The 6,523-nt window shown below is 33.9% G+C and overlaps 1 protein-coding gene across 2 annotated transcripts in view; it reads right to left on the reverse strand.

Annotated features, from left to right (window-relative positions):
• The window catches only part of LOC100374790 (uncharacterized), a 33,339-nt gene extending 27,129 nt beyond the window's left edge, over positions 1–6,210 (reverse strand). The window contains exon 1 of one of the 2 annotated variants that reach the window (XM_002738952.4): positions 6,125–6,210. The gene's annotated coding sequence lies outside the window, so the exon portion shown is untranslated. Of the gene's footprint in view, positions 1–2,778; positions 3,002–6,124 lie in introns of those variants that run through there. The other variant, XM_085502168.1, reaches the window with a different exon arrangement.
• Between the last annotated feature and the right edge of the window lie 313 nt (positions 6,211–6,523).

Genomic DNA, 6,523 nt, shown 5'->3' on the forward strand with positions numbered 1-6,523 from the left:
TATTATAGCATGAAGTGTGTGAGTTGCTACTCTGCATTAGGCATATCATGGTATGGAAGTGCATAAGTTGCCACCCTGCAATGACTCATATTTTGCCTGGAATTGTACGAACTACACAACTTGTTTATAAACTTAAATTGTTGTTCACAAAGGAAGTTAACCAAACACTATGTCCAAAAAACTATGTTGTGACTTAGCGCATACTATTTCGCTGGCTAACCAGAGTTCACTGACTGCCAGTGTAACATACTAGACTATTGATTGCAGTTTAAATAAATGTATCATGGGAAAATTTTGTTGGATCAAAATCAACAATTTGGTGTTTTGTAATGCATCAACATAGTTTACGACTAACAAAATTACATGCAAACGCCATCAGATTCAGCGAAAAATATGTCTGTGAAAATTAGTGAAAAAAGGTTTTACCCCCGGTACTTCTAAATTTCATTGTATGTCCAGGCATAGAAATAAAGCTAAAAAAATATAATAGCATTGAATGATCATGACACATTGAGAACAATAACAGCAGCTGCTGCTGCTGCAACATGGACATACAAATTCATCTACCACAGTCTAGATGGCATGTACATGTAGTTAGTAGATGAACCCATGTATATGATACGCTCAAACCTGTTTATATTATCCACCCAAGGACTTCATTAAAAAGATCTTCATAAACAAGTGGCCTTTACATGTATATGTAGATTGGATTTTGATTTTATGAATCACTAATTTAACATACCGTAATATTTAATAATATTTGTAGAGACAATAATGATGTACACATTTGACAAAATCCAATTAGACAGGTGGTCTTTATGCACAATTTGCTCATACAATATATGTTATGCCTTAGGACTGCTTAAAAAGGGTCACTACAGGCAGGTGGTCTTTATATACAAACATGTAAAGGTGGTCATTAACATAGGTTTGACTGCACATGCAGAGATGCTAAATAAGCTGTAAATTATAAAACTGCTTTCTACCATACATGAGATACCAATATACAAAGCTTTTTTAATGTGAGCCTATGAAAATCAACAAATTGTGTAGCAGTCCCATGTCCCATGCTGTCTATTTGGCTTGTTCAGTCAGTTACTTGCAACCTTCAGAAAAGTGTTACATTTTATCCTCCTACTTTCTATACCTTTCTATTGCCTACTCCAGAACTTAGCGAAACCCCAGCAGGGAGGGAGTGGTTATAGTATAATCTCTTGCTAATTAGACTGGGAAACCCATATACATGTACATTGTGTTATTACCTCCATGCTAAGAAAAAGTTAGGTGATTCTCACTACATAGCCAGTCGAATTTTCAGTTCATCTTACTTAGTGGATTCAGAAGCGGAAATGAGTTTTTTTATAAGTATTCAATAAATTATCCTGTTCACTACAAGATACATGCACTTTAAAGATGTTCTTTTCAAGAAATTCTATTCTAATCACGTATAAAGACGTTTATCATTCTATTTGGTTGCAAACATAAAACACTACTATACTGTTAAATGTTCCCAGTACCTAAGCATAGACTTGTTGGTATAATGAAACAATATAAGGATTGAGAAAGTTTCAATGGACAGTCACGGTACTGGTGGAACTCAAGAATGCAAGTATGGATTGAAGAAAATGGTCACTGAACTCCCATTCAAAGATCTCACTAGGTATTTTTCTGTGGCCTACAAATAATGACCAGTTAATGAAAATTACTTTAAGACCTTTCCCCTGAAAAATTTTTAGGTTTAGATGGGAATTCCACATATAATATATCTGATTATTAGGGTATACATCAAATTACACTACCACGTATACAGTGGTCAATAGTCATGTGATTCTATTTCCATCACTTGCTACATTGTAGCAATGTAAAGAGTCTGAATGTTACATAATATAACATGTGGCACATTTTCCAATTAAGAAAGATGCCCTTTTGAACATGACAGTAATGACTTTTTACTGACAGGATACAGGATTGTTTTCAGTGCAAGATATAAAATAATGAGCATTACGTCAGAGGTCAATATGACTTTGTTCTGCCTCAAGTTTATAGACTTTAGGCGAGTTACCATATTTGCTTTACTAGAAAAGAAGTGTCCAAAAGAACATATTAAGCTAAAATTACATCGTGGATGAAATATATAATTAATAATATATGACTGTTTGTCATTTACATAAGCATACTACAATCTCCAACGCAGAGATCATGATTTTACATTCGCCGTTGATTGACCGATGTAACAGTGGTAATACAGTAAATACTCCTAAAGAAGTTCACCAAAACATTGCCATGCTGGTGTTTGATTATTGAATCTGAGAAAGGCAAGGCAGAGTTTGTAGATTATGGTTGTTTTCAAAGTGAAAAACTCATTTTTGACTTTCTATAGTAGAAACTAAGTGGTAATTGGATGAGTTAGCAGTCAATACTACAACATGTTTTACTTTTTTTTTTTAATTTTTTCGTGTGGTAATCAGCAGTACAATGGTCAGCTTAAAAAACAGAGTAACATCTACTGTTATTAAGAGACTATTTGCAATGAACTCTGTTAAAATAAATTAGTAAGTGTAGAAAATCATCTTTGCTTACAAGTTGAACACTATCAGATGCATAGTACCCTATAGCAAATGAGAGCCTGAAACTATTGTATTGCTGGGAAAACAAGATGACAAATAAACAACTGAATGAAAGTGAATAAAAGTAATAGTAAGTAATATACCCGGGATGCATGAACACAGGATTAAACCACAACATCAGAGTAATTAACATAATTAATAGCAATATTACCTGATATTATCATAAGAATGGGCATCATTACTATGGTAATCACACTCAAGTTTCCTGGAAAATAAACAACACATGCACAGGATATGGGAAGTGAACATTGTTGTGCTATACTTGGTGGCAGAATAACAGTTCAAGCAATCCTACTATACAAAGCCTTCAAGTACAGCTGTTCTGAACCAATGACAATGACATTTGTAATTATACATAATACCATATACAAAGCACCGCCTGTGTAAACCCCTGGGTGGGGAGAACCTTTACTTTTACTTTATTTCCTGTATTTTTATCACTTTTTGATTTCTTGTAGTTATTAGAACTTTTAAATTTGTAGTTATTTTTAGTTGCTTTATTTTAATTTTTTACTATTTTTGTAGTTATTTTTATTTGTTTTATTTTACACTACTTTTACCTTACTGTATCCACAGCAGATTACAGTTGCATAATAAATTATTATTATTATTATTATATGTCATGAAAGTTGTTACATTGCTAAGTGTAAAATATACAAGATCCAAACAGGTGCTGTGAAGTTAGCATACTAACAATTCTAATTGATTATCCATGTTTCAACTCTCTCTCTACCACAGACATATGAAACAACAAAACCCAAAAGATGATAACATACATAATATACCGATTGGCAAGCAGTAATGGACTTAAGTGTCTGTAAGCATGGATGTAAAATACCTCATGCTTATGACATCATATCTATTTATAGCCTTTATGTCATACTCTCAAAACATGTTTAGTATCAACATGGAACCATATGAAGAAACGCAGACAACCAATACTGTCATATGATGGTCCACTGGAATCAGACACAATGGAGAAGTCAACTAACCATACAGAGTTAATTGTTCTTAAAGTAACCAATGACAATAATACGTAATGTCTCCCACCATTTAATGCAGTGCTATTCAGGTACTACAATAAAATTCTAGGTAATGATCTGCCCACTTGCCTGTACCAATGATACACAGTCTAGTAGACTTCCTTCTTATTGCTCTACTGTAGCCCTGGGACATGATAAATTATCACAAGTTCAACACACATTGAGCAAGCCCTCCCACATAAAGTGAAATGTCAACAAGGCACTGTGTAGGTAGGTAGGTGTACAGACAACCCATAAATTCATAATACTGGTTGAATGGTGATCATGCTATTTTACAAATTCAAAATATTGTATAAGACTAAGTACTGTATGTTAAATTATTAATTTTAAACAAAATTATAATTTCATTACTATGGTGTGAAAACCATAACTAAGGTCATCTATGGGTTAACTCAACAATTTATTCAGCAAATATATTCTAGTTGACCTATTTCTCAATGCCCACTTCTTTCGCCATGTAATAAAAGTTTTTTCTCAGAGCTGTCACCCCATAAATATACACTCTCTACATACAGCAGCAGCTTTTACTAGACATCTGCCACCATTATTGCGTCTGTAAGGTGAGAATGACAATAGTGTTGTAGTTTAATGTGGCATACAGGCCACACATTTTTAACACTAAAATGAATGAAATCATATGGTATTACCATATTGATCACAGGAACATGTGCTCTACTGTTACTTTGCCCAGAAACACAATATTATTATGCAGACAGATTATTACAACGAAACCTTTCAAAAGAATACACTCTGAAAGCGAAACACATGAAATGCCTGAAACTCAGGAACTAATTGGCGACGGCCTTACAGTTAGATAACGATTTCAGTTTCAATTAACCTGGATTAATGTCTAGGTTCTTCATGAAATGAAGTGTTCTTATGCAAGAAATTTTCATTGTAAAATTGTAAAAATGCAGTGGAATTTTATTAGCGGCTAGCTTAAAGGCAATGGTCATCGCACGACAAGTGTTTGAATTTCATGTGAGCAAACAATGTATTTTACACACATTGTGTACCATAACAAATAGTTTGGCTATGACAGTTTGGTATTTCCCCCCTGATTTGTCAGAAACTCAACTTCTCTCTTTATTTAGTTTCAAGCCATATTCAAGATGGCTGCCCCCATATACATGTAGTAAATATCGGCAAATTAGTCGTATTTATTTTATTACCACTTGTACACCAGCTGACTGTGAAATCAGAAGATCGTTACGCAAAGATGTTATCTTGCATTACTAGGGGTGGGACTAGAATCCATTTGATGCAAATGACAAAAGTCACTAACGTGAGCGATTAATCACTGTTGACATATTATTAAAGATTTGTCATTATATCTTTGACAGAAACCCAAAGGTGACAAACTCTTTACTAGTCATATAGTTTGTCATCTTTGTGTTTCTGTGAATAAGTAGATGTACTGTAAAGTTCGTTATAAGGAGAACTGAAACTACTATTAAATGTTAACAAGATAATATATGAAGTTGCTATCACTACTTCCTGATAAAACCCACAACCCTGAATAACAATCAAAACTTCTGTCGCTATTTATTGTAACAATTAATGAAAAACACTTCTTATGGGTACCTGAATCTAAAAGTAAGAACACTGTCATTACTTCTCCCTTATTAAAATATATCTCTTACAGCAATATATCAAAGCAATGACAGGCAAATCAGTGACACGCTCATCAAACAGACACCCACATTTAGATTTACATATTACTCAAACGGCATTACTCAATTTTAAGAAATACTGAATATATATTTTCCAGGACTAGGATCACTGGGTCTTCCGACATCTATAATGTATAATCTCAAAAAATAGCTTTGTAAAACCAGTCTCGCTATTAATTATATGAATGTATATTGAGACAGTACTTTCAGATTGCACTACCGTGAGAGCACAGGCAGCTGGGGGGGGGGGGGGATTAGCTTTGGAAACTAGCAAAATATAATCTAAAATAATTTAAAATGAATTATTTCAATTCTTTGAATATAGAATATTGTTCCTGGTTTCCAATTCAGTGGCCCAGAGAGTGGAAGCACCCGTGACCGTAAAATACGATGACAACAAAAATAATACATATAATGTACAGCGCGGCGTACTGTGCAGCATACAGTGGGTGGATTAAAAACTACCCTTGTTGTCACTCACGAAGGCATTTCAGAAATTCGTCGGACGTAAATACCAAACAGGCGCCCATCATTTCACGACAGAAGGGTAAAAAGTCACTTTTTTGAGGACAGAGTTACAAAACAGCGGACTTCCATCAACTCGGTCGTATGTCATTCACTCCAGTTATCGACACAATACAATAGTCTAAATTTGTGATCTCAGCTCTAAAATGTAATTGGGCTTGTACAAGACAAAACAAGATATGAGGTAACGATTGTGAAAACGTTGATTCGCTTGTTGCAATACTTAGGGAATAAGAAGAAAGTAGAGGAAGCTCACCTAGCTTTCTGTATCCGATAAGGTAATGGGTGCCTGCAAACAGTATTTTTCAGCAAACATCGCCGCCATTACAAATGCCCGGATGTAGGGTATGACATCATGATGATGACTTTTCGACCAGCTGCATAAATTAGATCAGGATCACACTTCCTTGTTCTCTGGCATATTATAATATAATAATGATAATAATTGTTTATTGCATCTTTAGAAATACAATACACATTTCTTTCAGTATATAGCAGTGAAATATAAAAAGTTATTAAGATGAATTTAAAAATGGAAATAAAAAAGAATAAGTTAAAATCACGTTTTTTTGTGCGTAGTTGGAATGTATTATGCGACATGCTTAATTTTCATTAAAAATTGAAATTGTTTATTACTAGTTTTAATTTCTTTTGG

Source organism: Saccoglossus kowalevskii, chromosome 8 (assembly GCF_978046115.1).
Source record: "Saccoglossus kowalevskii chromosome 8, keSacKowa6.1, whole genome shotgun sequence".
Classification (NCBI taxonomy): domain Eukaryota; kingdom Metazoa; phylum Hemichordata; class Enteropneusta; family Harrimaniidae; genus Saccoglossus; species Saccoglossus kowalevskii.